We start from the raw sequence: 18,092 nt of genomic DNA on the forward strand, positions 1-18,092 counted from the left end.
TTAAGAATTTGCCTTCTGTGTTTTATCCAGCCTTTTTAGCAGTGTTAGTTTCTAAAACATGGTCTGAATCAATTCCCTTCATATGTTACAGGAAATTTCTATTTGCAGCCATTGTACCAGTTGCAATAAGCTTTATAGCTAAGCTTCAGTAAACAACTGCACTCCACAGGTCATTCTGTTTCTTAGGCCAATGTACCTTTTTTTCCCTGTTTTTCTGTTTGTTTTTACAGTGCAACATATTTTCAGTTAATTCAGATGATGTAAAATTTGGTATTAACTGACTGTTCTCCTGCATCAGTCCAGCTGGATTTGCACTGTTAGTCAAGATTGGCCATATGACCAGCTCTGAATTAGTTTGCAGTTACTCTGTATTACATTTTTACATGATACCTAATAAGAAATATTTTTGCATTCATATTTAGTATAGATTCTACAACATTTCTCTTATGACAAAAAAATTATGACCTTTAGATTTAGTGATTCTTTTATGCTCTGTCATTAATTCAGTCTTTCCCAACTCAGAAGTATTCACAGGCTGATATTTGAAAACTTCATGGTTTCAAACTTACCAGATTTGTCTACTGCATTCTACCATTTAATACACTTTCATGTATTTTATTCAAATTTCTCTCATTTTTTGAATAATTTTGTCAATATTTCTCAAGCATTTTCAATGCTTCTTGGACCATTTATTTTTATGACATTGCAAATTTTTTAATAATTATTTTTGTCAGCAATAACACTGCCAATTAATTTCAAGGGTCCTTTTGACTCTTGCTTCATCATATATTTTCAAATTTTCCACTTTTTTTCCAGCAAATACTGAAAATCCTAAGGTTTAACCAACAAAAATTAGGAGGGTTATTTTAAGCAAACCACAAATTGTTTCTGGAGAAAGAAGAAAGTAATATTTTACAGAAAAAAATACCGAACCTAAAAAATAGTCACTTTCTAAATTTTTGCCTTTCTTCAGCCCACACGTTTATTTCAATTTCTCTTAGCGTGCCTTTGGGTTACACTCACAGATTCATATATTTTGTGTACAGATTACACTATAATGATCATGTAGCCTGATTTCTTCCGTAACACATGAGGCACAAAATTTGTTTTAGAAATTCTTACCAGAGGTCCAGGAACTTGTGCTTGAAAGGCACTATACATACATCTGTCAAACAATGGGATTGATTGATACAAAGGATATCCTTTGGGGTGCTGGAGAAATTGCTCAAAGCCAATTTGACCCTAATATACATCTAAGCCTTTGAAAAGATCATCCTTCCACCCTCCCAGTGCATGGGATGACAGGTAACATTTCTTCAGGCTAAGTCATAGTAAAGATGCTGCCATATAAAAGCATGCTGCCATAAAGGCATGCAAAGAAAACACATTTTCCCTGGAGGCTGCATATTGCTTTGTCCTTAAAGTTTGTTGGGATTTTGAATGCCATCATATAGAATGAAAAGATTCAATTACATTGCCTAATTAAAGTGATAGATGGTGCTAGCTCAAAATAGTCAATATTCAGCAAACGGTGGCATGAACCTTGAAGAAAAAGGGTTTTTTTCTTTATAATGTAATGGAAACCACTTCTATGATATCTATTAAATACAAAAATCAGGCAGATGTTCACAAATCTAATTTAAAATGGCAAAACAGAAACATTTGTAAGTATCTTTTTCACATGATCAGAAGGTTTCTTCTGCTGTTGACTGGCATATATAAATCAATATAAAGTACTTATTTCTCCCATTTTAAATTTAGAATACTACAGAAAAAAAGACTTAAAATGATTAAATAGAATCATGCACTGTATTGGCAGGATGAAGCTTACTTCTCTCTGGGCCACAGAATGGGCTTTCTTTGTCTGGGGTGATTGGGTAGGTAGGTTTCTCCATTTACATACTTGAACACAAGTCCAAGCCACAACACTGATTAATATACTTGCTGCAGTATCTTTTTGCTTCCCCTAAATTTGACTGTCTTGTAAATGTTGCTTTTGTGGAAGGAGATGTCTGATCAGAGAGTGCTTTGTGTTCAGTTCTCTCCACCTCTGAGAATCTCTTTAATGCTGAACTCACTATAATAATTTAATGCACTGGTGACAGGACAGTGTTTTTGCTCCACTTTGAATCTCTCATATTCTTTAAAGGAGATAAGAATCCCATGTGTAGTAGTAGTAGTAGTAAATAATTACACAGAATCTCTCCCTGGGCCTCTCTATCTATTGGAAAGTGAGGGAAAGTCTTCCTTCGACACAAAGGATGACAATGAGACTGAACCAATCAGCTGTCCCTTCCCTTATCAGGAGTTCACTTCTCACAGGAGGTTACTCTGGACAGAACTAATTCAGTCTAATAATGCAAATACTCTCATCTTCTTATCCTTAATTTTACTTTTAATAAATTATATACCTTTTAGGATCTGACACTGTACATTCAAAGAGCCACTACCTTCACAGTGATTTGGAAAGTTTTCATTCCCAGTGAAAATCACAAGAGAACAGTGATTTACAGATCAGCTGTTGACAAAACCTCCAACTCATGAATGATATTGTCCACAGCAACTTTGCAAATCGATCTCTTTCTTTCCTGCATCAAATTTCTGTCTTTATTTTGAAAGCTCAGTAGACATGAGCAATTTTACATGGTGACCAACAGGCTGATTTTTCTAACCCATTCTGAATTTAATTCTCTCATATTGCTTTTAAGTCATTAATGAGAATGGAAGCAATAGCAATAGACAATCATGCAGTAACACAAGTTCATGTTGTCAGGATGTAAGGTACAAAATTTGTAAGCAATAGTTAACAAAGTGATTTTGTCTTCTATGGTCAAGGCTAGTCCCTGCTGTAGAGGGTAGGCTGACATGCTTGTTAAGAGGAAGTAAGCAGTTATAGGCAAATATGCTTGTTTGGGTGGGTTTCTTTTTTTTATTATTATTATTACCTTGCAGGATTGTAGTGTGCAAGAGGCCTTTCAAGGTTTTTTTGAGAAATGCCATGTGTTAATGAAGGATGAGATGGTTCAGGCTGTGTGTCTCCTGAAAGGGCTTTACCTTTGCACTAGAATGAAAAATTTCTTGATGTCAAATATGTTTGATTTTAAGCACCTTTACTTAATATTAAGTTTGCATTAGACTTACAAAAATTATGAGAAATCTACATTATTTGTGAGGAGGATACTGATGGACTGATGCTTTATTTTCCATAGCAGAAGAGAAACAAAATCTTTTTCAAAGCATGGCTCTCCAACATCTCACCTGTGCTGCAGGTCGTCTGTAAACCAAAACATTTTCAGATGATAAGACCAGCAATGGACAGGCCAAGAGACTTTTTATACATGACAATAAACAGCAATCCTACTAAAAATGTAATAATAAGGGTTTTTTGTAATTGAACAGTTTTATTCTGGTCATCTGGAAACACTCTATTTCTTTTCATATTTAGACATCAAATAAACTTTCATTGTCCAAGTATTATTAAGGGGAATGTGAGATAAAAATAATAGTCTCACCATTACTAATGATAGCATTTGATAAGGAGACACATGATTATTCAGAGCAGTAATTAAAGTAATATTAGAACTATCAAAACCAAACTCATAGAGGAATTAGTTCTGTTTGGTCAAAGAAAGAGATATAAGGGGAAAATCATACTTAAGGTATTGTGATTTGTCAAAGGTTACACTAGAGGAGAATTAGCTATTTTTCTACATGCCTAAAGTAAGTAGGAAAGTGAATTAAATTTTGGCATGTAAGAATTTAAATGACATATTAGGAAACACTTTCTAATCACTGTGAAAATGATATATTTAAGGTCATAGAAGAAGGCTGCAAAATCTCTTTACAGGCTCTTAAAAACATATCAAACAAGTACTCATTCATGAGCAGCACAAGGTACTGGATGAGATCATCTCTAGTGGCTCCTTTTATATTTTGTTAAAATTTTCAGTTCAAGATTATTTCTTTGAAGATTTTTTCCTTCATTGTGAATGTACTTGGTACATGGTTAGTGCACTGTACACAAGTGAATTCTTTAGGACATTTACTTTTTTTGTGTGTTGGCTATTAAAAGCTGCATGCATCCAGTATGCTCCCAGCTGTCAAACATGAAGGGACTGCTTGTATTATTTCTGCTGTACTTTCCATTTCAACAAATGGCCAAAGCCTTCAGGCTGTTGCTGTCAGCAGATTTCTAATGAGGAGTGGATACTACAGTGTCTTGTGGAGAATGATATTTAAGGGCACAGAGAGGAATGAGCTCCCTGTTCACAAGCAGTCGGTAAAATTTCCTATTTCACAGTCTTCCTTTCACTTTGCCTATTTGTTCTCCTTTTTTATTTGATGCACATCACAATGACTGACAGCATTTACATACAGAAATGATTTTTCTGCCATCCTTTTTCTCCCATCTCTGCTTTTAAATGTATGAATTCCACACCTTCATTTTTCTTCTGATGTTTTGAGCCTAGAAACCCAGGAGAATTTCAATTTCAGATTTTTTTTCTCTTCATGAAAACATGCATATGTAGTTCAAAGTTTGTGAGCAAGATACCCAGCAAAAGGCAAAATAAAACTGTCATCTGTCTCAATCATTCTAGAGTAGTCAAGAGTTAATTAATATTGATAGAAAAAATGCCCAAAAATAGATGTATTTTTTGATCTACTGTATGCTAATACGCCATGCTGAGAGCATGAGAATGTGAAGCATTCTTCAAAAATCAATATGATAGGAAGCATTTGCCAGGAGAGGTTTTACAAGCAGATCCAAATGATCTGTAGTGTAACCTCATAAAAGTGGTTCATATTTTAGTGTAGCAATGTACTTCAACATTACTCCCAGAAAATGTCCCCTTCTATATTCCAAAATATTAGACCATTGAATCAAGAACTGTTTTGTAACTCCTATACCATTTACTGCATGTGCAAGCTGCAATGAGGAAAGGAGGAGGTTTTGTTGCGATTTATTTTTTAAAGATTTCATGTGTATAGAATTACATTATGTGGAAAGCAGCAACACAAAAAGTTTTCTGGTTTGCTTTTATTTTTTTCTTCTGGCTGTAGTCTACATTATCTTTTTAAGATCTTTTAATCAGTTTTGGAATGAATGCAATACAAGTATAGGCAGTGCCAATCTAATGTAGGTATGTGTGTGTATATATATATGTGTATGTATAAAGTTTAGGTAATTCCCATCTAAGTCTAGTTAAGAGAAATGTGTGCCTGAATATCACTATCATATAAGTTAGATACTTAGACTATAATAATTTATTATTATTTTGTGATTACAGCAACTAACATCTCAATCCTCCATATTATTTTACTCAACACAAAAAAAATATCTCTAGCTTTGTGAAGCTTTTCTGTATACAAAGTTGGAGGCAGGAGGAACAGAGGAGTATTAACACTGTTGAAGTGAAGACACCCATCTAAGCAAATATACAAACCTTTTAATAGTAAGCCCTTGAGGGTACTGCACAGTGAATGCAGAGTCTTGGCACAGTAGGTCAGGCTCCTTGTACATTGTGACTTGCAGAAGAGGATTAGTGAGCCAGATGTTTTCCAAAACCCACATTTTACTAGTAACACTACACATGACCCCTGGACATGTGTGGATTTCCAGATACATGGTCATCCTTGATGAAATATCTGACCCCTGAGCACATCAGCCCCTGGTGACATTTATTCAGTAATGTCCTAACATTTACCAAGAATAAGGGACATCTGTGGCTGGAAAGGTGAGATCCTCTAAATCCACTTGGAGCTAGGACAAGCCTGCTTGGTAACTAGGTAACTATATCAGTTCTGTAATTTCTGTTATCCCATGGGACTATAGTAATTGCTGTGGTAGAAATTATGTTCCCTGTGTCCCCACTGTAGCCAAATTCTTTGCTGAACAGCATCATCGGAAAGAGTGGGGAACACTCTTGCTTCCAAAACAGGAGTCTAAATGCAAATGCCTCCTCCAGGGCATTTATTTTGAAGGGATGCATCTGGAGCTACAATTTTAGAGAAATAAAATCTTTGCACAGTCCCTTGGGTCCATTGAGCTTCCAGTCCTGCTTCCAGCTAGGTGCGGGGTTGGCACACAGATTGTGGCACTGATACGACCCTGGACATACATAAAAACTGAAATTCAGGTCCCTGGGAATCTTTAGAGTAAGATGTTCATGTACATATTGACTTCAGTGCTCCTGAAGTGGGTGGTCAAAAACTCATGAAAGATTTCCTTCAGTCAGAACATTTGATTTAGACTCATGCATCCTACCCAGCTTTGAGTAATTTGTCTGGTCCAGAACTCAGGATCTTGCATGTTCTTTTACACACACAGTGTGAAAATGTGTATGTATTTTCAGACTGGAATGCATGGGCAAATGGTATAATCCCCTGTGCTGGTTCTGTGATAGGAGTGTCCTTCCCTGAGGAAGCAGTATTTTTTTTCTGCCCATATTATCAGTTTAGAAACTGAATCCCAGGACAGCCTAATGTCAGTTAGAAAGTTGAGGATTATCTCCAAAAATACTGTACTGTAAAAAAAAATAATAATCTTACTTTCACCTCTGATGTTCCTGTCATCTCTCTCATTTAACTTTATGTGCACTCTTTTCATTCATTTCATGTTCTGAATGATTCAGGGAATATTATCCTTGTCTTCTCTTCCTCTGTTTTAATTTCTCTGATAAGTATTTTCAGCTGCTGCTTGTTTAAGTTATTAGAAATGTCCTATTAGAGGCTCAAAACTATCAGCTGCCAGATCAATAGCTGTGCTGTGTGCTGTGTTACCAGTTATTTTTCCCTCTCCAGATAACTTGCCTTCTCATAAGCTGGTCTGTGCATCTCATAGCTAATTCAATGGGAAAAGCATTTCTGCAGGCTGAGTTGGTGAATACAGAACTGATTAGCAGACCTTCTGCTGTTAAAATTAGATATTAGCCAAAACGGTTGGCAAATATGTTCAACAAATTTCAGCTGAACATAGAGCTCTAGCATTTAGCTGTGGTAGTTTGGATTTAGATATATATTCTCAGATGGTGATCTCTGTTCTTGGTGTTATTTACATCAAGGTCACTTAAATCCACTTTCACAGTTGCTCCAGACAGAGGTCTGCCTGGAGCTAGTGAATTTTTAGAGCAAAAGATTAACCTATGCCTTTTGTACATGTCCAGTCACTTGTTATGGAATGCAATACTGTAATCTCTTTGGAAGCAAGGGGATACAGCATGCAGAAGATGGTATCTAAATGGCTTGAGTTTTTTCTTTCATTTGGAAAGTAACAGTCTTGAACAGTATTCACTACTGGGCATTTTTTGAAAGTCTAGTTGTATTAACTCTACTGGCCTGTCAAATCTGGGGTTTGATTAATTTTGCCAATTTAAAAAGCATGTTGCAGCTCCACCTAGTATGTTTCATTTCCTGTAATAAAATATTGTTTAAAATTGATTCATGCTGGGAAAAAAAAGTTATATTTCACTGCAAAGTAATTTCTTTAAAGGGAAAGTAAATCTTTTAATGTTTTTGGCTGGTGAAGTACCTTGAAGTGGGAGCTTAGGCCCAGATCCAAAACTTGAGGTATAAGAGAAGCGTTTGACCTAGATAGTGTTAAAGCTGGCAGGAAGTTACTGTCCCCCGGGTCTGAGACTCAGTAACTTTGCATGGTCCCAGTTCAAAGGGGCACAAGACCCTGCTGATGGCTTGTTGACCCTGAGCAATAGTTTAACTTTATGGCTTATTTACATGTATATATTTTCCTGCAGAAACAAACTGTTTTAGTAGAACTGATGAAATGCAGTTTTCCTATGACTTTGTAGCCTAAATGCTGTGTCTACCAAAGGTCTCTAGATCCTTCCTGTGCCAAGTGTTCCACTTCCCACAGGCCTTCCCAATAGCCCCAGTTTCTTCCTCAGCTCATTACCCACAGCCTTCCTGAAAAGCACATGAGGTAAGGCTGCAGCATCATGACTTACATCTGCAGTACTTAAACAGGAGAAGATTTTTTGTGTGTCCTAAAATTTAAGAGGTAGAACTGCTTTCCAGGCTAATAGTAAGGGTTGTAAAATGCAAACAATTAAATTTAAAATTAAAATTAGCATGACTAAAGGATTTCATTTGCAGAACAGGATTTTTGCTGTAATTTGGCATTTGACTTACAGTGAAGATGACAGGTTACAGACTCAAGAATAATAAAAACTGCCTCTGGAATGAATTTGCTTTTACATCTTGTTGCAAAACATTAGAGACATACATTTTTTATCATTGCATGGATCTCATCTTAACAAACTCCAAAGCCTTGACCCAGTCACATTCTCTACTCTGATTATACTACAGCAAGAGATAATTATTCCAGGAATTTCTCTGTGGTGGGGTTCCACAGCTGTTGCAAACTCCTAAAACAATTGAGATAACATAAATATTGACAGTAAAGAAAACAAATGAATTTTCATGTTTTACAGTTGCTTGCAGGAGATACTCCAGATAGCTGAGAAAATGCATGGCCAGCCTCTTTCTCTGAAATTGCTTTGGTATCTTCACATAAATACAACCAAGCTGACCCTACTGTGGAGTAAGAGGTGAGAGTTCTCAGATCCCCTTGAGAAGAAGTGCTTCCAGATTTGCCTGTGCCAGGAACAAAACTAGGTTCTGCTTAAACTCATTTTGCATCACTTGACCAGTGCCTAGTGGGAGCAGAACTATTACAGGTGCTGACATAAAGTGGACTGAATGGCCAAAAAACAGATACCGCTGCCACAGTTTGCAAAAATGGCTCTGGCATTTCTCCACTAATATTGGGGAGGGTCATGATGCTGGGACCCATTCCTAGTTAAGCATCAAAGACAGAAAGTAAAGGTGACTTCTATGGCTGAAATGCAACAGTTCAATATTCAATTTCAGCTTAACTTCAGTTTGGAAAAAAACAAACAGAAGTAAGAATAATAATGCTGTTATGTTATAAACTCTGTCACATTCCCAGCAAATACAAATTTCTTACAGGAATATAGAAGAAATAATGCATACTTTTTCAGTAAAGGAAACAAGATGCAGATAATGAGAAAGGGTTTTCTCTTCTCTCTGCTACATCAATCTAGCTGTGGAGTAACTCCACGGGCTCAGTGGCATCAAGCTGACAGACCAAGCCAAGAACCAGGCTTTGTGTTAATGAGCTCTCACGGGCTTGCCTGGTGAGTGTAATTTTCTGGGCAAGAACATAAGGTTTCTGAATATCCTCTCCATTACAATGTTCTCTCCATCCAGTATCATCTCCATTCTGCTGTTTCACTTGGAGTTGGGTCTAATTTACACAAGATGAGATCTAGCAAAGATTTGTAAAGGGGCTTTGGAATATGTCTACCAGGAAAGTCGAGTGACTTATCTGGCTAAAAACTAATGATAGAATCAGAGAATAATTCATTTTCATCATCTGAACTACTGTTATCCCAATTCCTGACAGAGCTCAAAGAATAAGTCATATTATGAAAAAAATAGTATGAGAATGAAGTTTTTATTTTATTTTAAAAAGTGAATTTGCTGAATTCCTGACTGAATCCGGGATTATTCTTTTTATCCACTTTCCAGGACTTTAAGGGTAAGGATTTGGCTTGTTTATAACAATATAATCTCTTTCATCATATTCTAGAGAATCACAGTATAAACAACAATCTATTACACTCTGAGCAATAGATGGAACTTAATATTTTGGTGAGAGGTAAACAGCTTGGTAAAGAAGAATATCCTCTCTTGTTTTCTCCCTAGTATCTTCTGGATCACTCTACATGCTGTGATTGTGAGGAAGGAAAAGTTGAAACATAAAAGAGTCTGTGAGGAGATACACTAGACTAGACTAGACTAGAATATTTCAGTTGGAAGGGACCTACAATGATCATCTAATCCAACTGCCCAACCACTTCAGGGCAGACCAAAAGTTAAAGCATAATATTGAGGTCATTGTCCAAATGCCTCTTAAACACTGACAGGCTTGGGGCATTGACCATGTCTCTAGGAAGCCTGTTGCAGTGTTTGACCACCCTCTCCATAAAGAAATGCTTCCTCATGTCCAGTCTGAACCTTCCCTGGTGCAGCTTTGAACTACAAGTCTTTTCACTGAATAAATACCAGGGAAAAGAGCTCAGCACCTCCCTCTCCATTTCACTTCCTCAGGAAGCTGTAGAGAGCAATGATGTGCCTTGTTTCCCTGGCACTGGCCTTCCTGGTGTAGACCAGGCTGCCCATCAGTTCTTTTCTCTGTTTCCATCACTGTTAATGTAGGAGAAATAAAAACCAGTTGCCATCTTGCTCTTGCTTCATCGGGACCCAGCCCTGCTCCTTTTAAAGCCAATGACAAAAGACACACATCTCATTTCCTCTAAAGGCAAAGGACCTGAATGCCCCTGACATTTAGGTACAAATATCCTTTGCAGTCACCAGCTCTGGTTTTTGTCTCAATAAAATTTCTAAGAGTTCCTCCTCATAAAGCAGTGCATGGGTGGACAATATTTTGACACATATCTTAATTAAAGATAAGTAATTTCCCAATGGGTAAAAAAAAGACCATGCCAATAATTTCCACCCAACAAGAATTTCACTGAGCTTTAAACACATAAAGTTTGTAAGAAAAGAAGCTTCCTTTGACAGCCTCTGTACAAAAAAAGCTTCATTACTGTCCAAATGGGAGATTACAAGGCATGGACTTGCAAAAAATCCCATAAATTGCCTGTAAAATTTTCCCTTTTAACAGCTTAAATCTCGCCCTAATAGACCCTTTTGATGCTTAGCTTTGTAAAACAGCCCAAAGAAACCGCTCTTTTTACTATTTCAAATGAGAGAAAAACTTTATGTTGGAAATTGTTAGTCACCACAGAATTTTTTATCAGTTCTGAAGATTTGGCCTACTGGGCGTGATACAAAATTTTGATGTCAATAAGCATTTTCCACTGATTTCAACAGCTTCTGGATCTCAACATTTGTAGACTTCAAGTATGGTTTCTGCTCTTGATAGTCATAAGAATAGTTTTCTAGCTATTTTTTTTGAGCACTCTGCTTAGTGCTTAATTTTTTAAGCAGAAATAGACAAGGAGGTAAATGCAACTCCAGAAAACATTGTCTCAAATATCTGATGTACTGTGGAGTGTCATCATACACAGCTCAAAGTCTGAAATTATGCTACCTTAATGGAATCCGTCAAGTTAAATGTGGAACACTGAAAACTGTATGTGAGCAAGTATTGCAGTACAATACTAGGTTTATTTCTATTTGGTATAAGTTGATTCAGAATATTTGAACTAAATTCAGTTAATCCAAAACAATAACATTCACACAAAGAGATAATAGTTATTTAATTAACCTGATTAAACATATCAGATTTTCCTTACTATATTAGTCAAAGAAAAGTAATAGTAGGGAGGATGAAAATCTCCTTAAGTCTCATAAGAGAAGGTAGTTTGGGGTCAGACCCCAAAGGGCTGTCAGCAGTGCCTCTCTACCTCAGGAAATCTTGAAAAGGTCGATGAAATTATAACAGAGACTATTTTGTGCCCCCTGCACTGCTCACACTGCTCATCAGTTGATTTTTTTACCTGATCGTAATTTACTTTTTTTTTAGCAGGGCATGGAAGTATTGCTGGTACAAGTGATAATCTATCTACCTCAGTTAAATGTAAAAGTGTCACATTTCTTCCAATGTATCTCTGAATTCCAAATAGCAGGAAGATGGAAAAACATTCTGGAACAATAATCATGTGCTTGCCCTCTCCTGTTTGCCCAGGACATTTATTTCACTTGCTGTCAGTCACAGGATACCAGGATAGGTGGACTTCTGTCCACCTTTGGAACATATGTCCCTGTATAGGACATATCCACTTGCAATTATGTTTTTACCAAGGTGGTTTTGTAACTTTTCTGGTGGAACCTTTTGTAACCTTCTGATGGAACCTAATAACAGGTTTTTGAAGTTGCTTTGTGTTGAAAAAATATAGTAATACAAATATTTCATGGATTGGAGCATCTGTGTTCATTTGTATATTCATTCTCAAACTTGACTGTGATCCTCAGAGTGAAGACAAAATAAAGTTTCCAGTCAGGTCAAGTGTATTTACGAATATTTCAGTTTTCCAATGTTTAAGGACTGTCTTCATTAATAATCACACACACATACACAATAGTAAAAGTATGATTTATTGTATTATGAACAGTTTTTCTGTTTATTTAGTTTATTTAGTTTAACTAAATACTGATTGAATGACTTGGAAACTTAATTTTACAAACATGTTCCTTTGCAAGTTCCTTTCAAACAAGTACCACGACCAAGACTTTCAAGTGGTTTTCACAGAAAAGTTTAAAGTAACAAAAAAGAAAATTTTTATTTATTGTAATTTCTTTTACTCCTGGTCATTTCATCTCAGATACTCATGCTCCAGAAAACTTAAAGATTTATTTGGTGTAAAAGTTTTGTCATAGATTCTTTGGGCCTCATACCCTCCCTCTCTTCACAATCTCAAATTCATTAATTCTGGGGTTTAAGTGTATTCTGAACTTGATCAAATGAATAGCCTTACTGTGTTGTACCAGGGTAACTGAAAGTAGGACTTTGACAAGAAATGTCAGCCCTGAATCCTCATTAATGAAGTGACATCAGAATATTTTAATTCAGTCTTTCATTCCAAGAGTAATATAATTGATATAAAGTATGAAACAAAAGAAGGTTCTGTATTTTGTTTGATTTTGGTTTTTTGTGGGTTTTCTTCCAACTTACAACAGCATCAGGTACCAACCCTGGATTAGAAAAGTTGAATAAAATAGAACAAATACATCTGGAACAAGAAACAGAAATACATTCATAACAAGTGGGTACAAACTGTGAAAAAAACAGAGACCTGCCAATACCATATGAATGAATATAATGTCCTTCTTCTTTATATACTGTTAAAAACAGTAACTACCAACCTAAAATCCATTTCCGTGCTTGTGCCAATATTGATGTTGCTACAGTAAACTAATTTGCTAATTTCAATCTCAGCTGGAGACTTCCACTGAAAGCCTGGAGGAGTACATGGGTTTTTGAAATGACTGAGATACACACCAATGACAGTAAAAGACTCCCAGGACTTTACTACTCCCCCATCTCATGAAAGTTAGGAATTGAGCTTGCTGTCATTATCACTTTCCAACAGAGAATTAAAAAACCAGAGGATTGTCTGAAACACCAGTCACCTTGAAAATTAAGTATTTTATTGATTGTTGCAAGAGCTCTCCAGGTGGGGATTTCAGACAGCCCCAGGGATTCCACCGGGCTACTCCTGCTGTGTCAAGTCCAATTTATTTGCTTAGGCGTATTGATTAATGTTGTGGGTGGAGTGTCACAGAGATTTTTCCTGCAGGATCAATCAAATTGTACATGGACAAACCATGTAAATAGTCAATAGAATATATTCCTACAGATGCAGAAATGGTCACGTAGGACAGCTCCTTGGTAAGGTGTTTCGAAGCTGTTTTGTATGTGGTAGAGACAATCAATAACATTTTATTACTCATGTGTTGAAGTGGTCACATACAGCCACAACAGGACAGGTAGATTATGTGAAATGAGCAGAAGAGTATATCAGGGAGTCTCACTCTATCCATCTGAAGATGCTACTGCCATGAGAATTCTTGCAACTGAGACTCCTGTGGTGTCCACCAGACAGTCCAATCCCCTACGCCCTGCACACGATCCTGTGCCCCAGTCCAAATAATTTGACTTGTACACAAAAAATTCTGTCTCTCGAGTGTCTGTGCAGTACCAGCACCCAGATGATGTAACTTGATGACAAGAAAGAATATGGATTTTTCATAGTAGATGGTATAAAAGAAAAGCAGCACTCCTTTGGAGTACTCTTAAGGATGTCAGGCCTGATATTCACAAGAAGAGCCCAGCACATGATGAGACTTCTCATGGAGGTTGCACAGTTTCCTTCCATGAACGTTTTAAAGATGCAGCTGAGCAGCCTGATCTGACTTCAGATCTGATCTGGATTTGGGCAGCAGATGTTGTCCTCCCATCCAAATTTTTTTTATGATCCTGTGATAAGAATACAACAGAAACACAAGATTATGTTTACATCTTTATCAGAGGTGAAAGCTGCACACAGAAGGAGAATGGAGACTCATCAGAATAAGGGTGCTCTGAATACTGTTGCTCAGTGACATTATGCAGGACTGAAAGAGCTGTGGACAATGACTGAACCTTCTGAGAGACATACGGACACCTGGATGACCAATACAAGGCCATATTCTTACAGTTGAAAGAAAGCAACAGTTAAAAAATATGAGACAGTCCTCAGCAAGGTGAACATGGAATACTTGCTTTTTAGAAAGCAGTTTTCAAATAATTTGACATGAGCTTGTTTATTAGAGAGCCATGGACAGGTGTCTTTGGAGATGATTTCTAATTGCAGAAACACACCGGCTGTAAATGACGTGTATGGAGTGTTTGGAAAGGAAAAGAAGAAAGGGGAATAAGTTTTTGGAGAGGTAAGAATGTTTAAGAGGCTCTGGTCACTTGGAAAGGAAGATTCTGTGTAGAAGGAAAGGAATAAGAGAGGGATAAATTTATGAAATGGGGGGAGGAAGGAAGAAAATCAGGAAACATTCTAGAATGCTCCTCATGAGAGTTTCTAGGCATCTTGTCAAGGTTACTTCAAGGGAATAAGGGTCTAATATCTTTCTAGAACATCATAAAAGTCCTTTGACTTCATACAGACTTTTCATTCACATTAAGAAAACTGATTATATTTAGGTATTGACTTAAAATACAAAAGAGTTCCCAACACTGCCTGGGAAAAATTTCAAGTCTGTTTTATAGCCTTAGCTGTACTAAAGCCAAAAGAGGATATTAGAAAAGAGCTAATTATAATTATTACTCTGAGAGAAAATGATAATATCAAAGGCATTTCAATGTTCATCCATTTCAGAGGACCTCATAAAGTTCAGGAAAAAGTCTGATTGAGTTCATAATGGGAAACCTTTTCAAAAGTACTAAAGTGGTTTTGGAATCTAAGTCCTCTGTATACCCAGAGGAAGAACTGACTGAAAGGACACAAGTCATCCTTATAGAGCATAGATGGGTGCATCAGGAACTTGGAAAAAAACATTTGTTGTTATTTTACCGAATATTTATATTTATTCTACCCATCACCTGCTTTTGGAATAGAACTTCAGATAGTCATGGAACTGATTTGCATTTGTAATTTATTCTTGCAAGGAATACCATGCAACCCTCAAAAAACCAAGGCTGTGACACAATTCAACGGTCTGCATGGCCCAGGAGGTTTAGGGTACCAGGCTTCATCTCTGAGCAGCACGACATAAGATTCACTGATTTTCAAAGTCTTTTTCTGTTCTCTCCTTACTCCTCCCATGCTTTCCCATGTAGGAGTCTACACCTTGTTTGGTGAGAGGAGAAGAGAAGGAGATATAGTGTGGCAGATTTGATGGGAGCATGCAAAAAGTACTTGCTCCTTCTGCCAAATGTTCTGCACTTTTCTCAGTTAAAGCTTTCCCCCATGACATTTTTCATGTTCCCATGAGGAAAGGGAAACAGGGAAGATGGGGATCCTTCACTTTTAAGAACTTGGTGAACTGAAGACTTAATATGTCAGAGAGCACATCCTTGAGCCACCAAGACATGCATTCCACTTTGGTCTATCTAGACTGACATGGGAAATAGCATATTTTCTTCTCAGGAATACCTGTGCAATAAATTTCTAGAGATTAATATGTGCTCCAGACAAATGTAAAAGCTTTCAGTACAGTCAGGTTTTTTTGAAGACGTTCATAACAGTGGCAGTTGCCTAGAATTGCACTGACCTGTCCTGGGCAGACAGAGAAAGAAGTAAGAGGTGTCTAAAAACCAACATAATGATTTGTCCTATGTCCTCTTTAACGAGAAATTGTTGAATGTAATAGAGATAGGAATGACATTAAATCATCACAATCTGAAGTCAGACAAACAGGTAACACACAGGGATCCCTGAGTCAGATTTATTTGCATTGGGGTTTTTTAGCAGTGAATTATTTTCAGCTTCAGTGAATTTTTGTTCTGATTTAGGGAATGAAAATTTTAAAAAGTGGACATTAGCCATGTCTTCTTCATTCTTAATTCTGAATTAGTTTTAGAATTTCAGTCAAACACATCTGTGATTTTTGTGGAACAAAATTACAAATCTTCCATGTCTTTGTTTCTCTGTATAAAGTATTTTAAGCTGTTCTCCACAAGCTGTTTTCCACCTTGAAGCGACACTGATCAAAGTAATGAAATTGGCACCAAAACAAGCGTTACTGTGACTAGTTTCATTGAGTGGTTTACACATATTACCTGTGCAGAAATTGGTTGGCTTTTTTTTAAACACTGAGGACTGAAAAATACCCATCTGTAAGTAACATTTACTATGTAGGAGAATTCTTCTCTGGTGCTTCCTAAGGCAAAGAAAAACCTTTTTTTTCTAACAGCCACATAGACACTAGCAACACACTATCTGGGATATAGGATATCTTCAGAACATTTTATGGCGAGTCTGACAGAAGACAGACTTAGGCTGATGGTTCTGTCAGTCTAATTTTGAGCATCTTTTAATTAAGATGGTGATTATGACTAGCTTTCCAGAGACATTACCAGACAAGTAAAGATACTGAAATTATGTATTAAGTTCTCATGAGAGATCTTGAACAGTTTTCCTGGCAGTGTGTGTTTCAGTCATCCAAGTCTGTTAGAATATCAACTCAAAGATTCATCCTTCTGCTTTTCATTTGAATTTTCTAAGTGGGCTACATCCAAAGTAGACATGTGGGATTTTAGAAAGTTCACATTCAAAATGTTATTCAAAAACACTATAAAGGATTGGCTGGCATGCAAGGGCACATGTGTACACACACATGTGACTCTGTATGTGTACCATTGCTGTCTGCTGGGTGGCATCAAAACTGCCCCCATTTATATCAAAGATCAAGCAAATAATAATTTTCCTCTATCCTAAAAAGAAAGAGGTTGACATTATAAATTCCCCTGTTATGGAGCACCTATTCAACATGTGTAAGTGGCTTCTGTGCCAGGAGGTTTAAAGACTCTGGAAGATATTTGAGACAGTAAAGTTCTTCTATGACTTTTTGAGGAAATTTGATCAGGTCTGTGGAATAAGACCTTATTTATAAGTTTCAAGTAGATGAAACTTGTGTGCAAATTTTGTTGCAAACCAAGCTCTGGAAGGCTGGTGCAGTCTTGCATAAAATAGTTTCCTTTTCTAGTCCTAAAATAAACTGTTCCTTTCACACACATACAACAGCATTACTTGCTTGATGGACAAGATACTCATCTTCTCTGAATCTGCATGTCTCTGGAGTTTAACAAGATGAAACCATGTATAAAAGCTGAGAATCTGTTCTGTGAAATGCAGTCTGGCAGAAATCTGTATTTGTATCTTCTTATCTTCTTAGCTCAGACTGAACGAGGGAAAATTAAAAAACTCATGAAATGAGTCTTTTAATTCATGGTGACCAGATTGGTTGGGAACACTGTTTGAGTTTTATGGGTTTTTATAGATCGATAAAACATATCTGTTCAGCTGGATCGAGTTTTCATTCAGCCCCCAGCACACAGCACAAGTTACTATCCAAACACCTATCTTCCTTCAATTGCCTTTGTTCCTAATAAAATAAAAAAAGCCCTAAGAAGGGACTTCAGATGTAACTGTCACTGTCTTGAGAGTTGATGTCATTATCTCTGTGATGTCAAGAATGAATCACAAGAGTTTCTTTGTTTCCCTCTTTTGGGCTGTTCCGGGTTAAAAGCATACTTTTGATTTACCATTTGAGGTGAAGAACATTGTTCTTTTTATGTATATCTGTTCATTTCTGTGATAAATGGCACTTAAGATTTTATTGTTCAGTTAGTGACCTGACGTGTTTATTTTTGTGTCCTTTTAAGATCCATGACCATTATTTTTTATTTAGACACATTTTCCTTTGTCCCTTTGTTTCACCTGCCTTTAATAGACTGCTATCATTGTCTTTGAATGAATGTCAGATGTGCTTCTCTCTATAGGAAAAGTGCTTTTAATCTTCTTTGCACATTG

This window comes from Manacus vitellinus, unplaced genomic scaffold (assembly GCF_001715985.3).
Source record: "Manacus vitellinus isolate BGI_N305 unplaced genomic scaffold, ASM171598v3 scaffold_13_pilon, whole genome shotgun sequence".
NCBI lineage: Eukaryota > Metazoa > Chordata > Aves > Passeriformes > Pipridae > Manacus > Manacus vitellinus.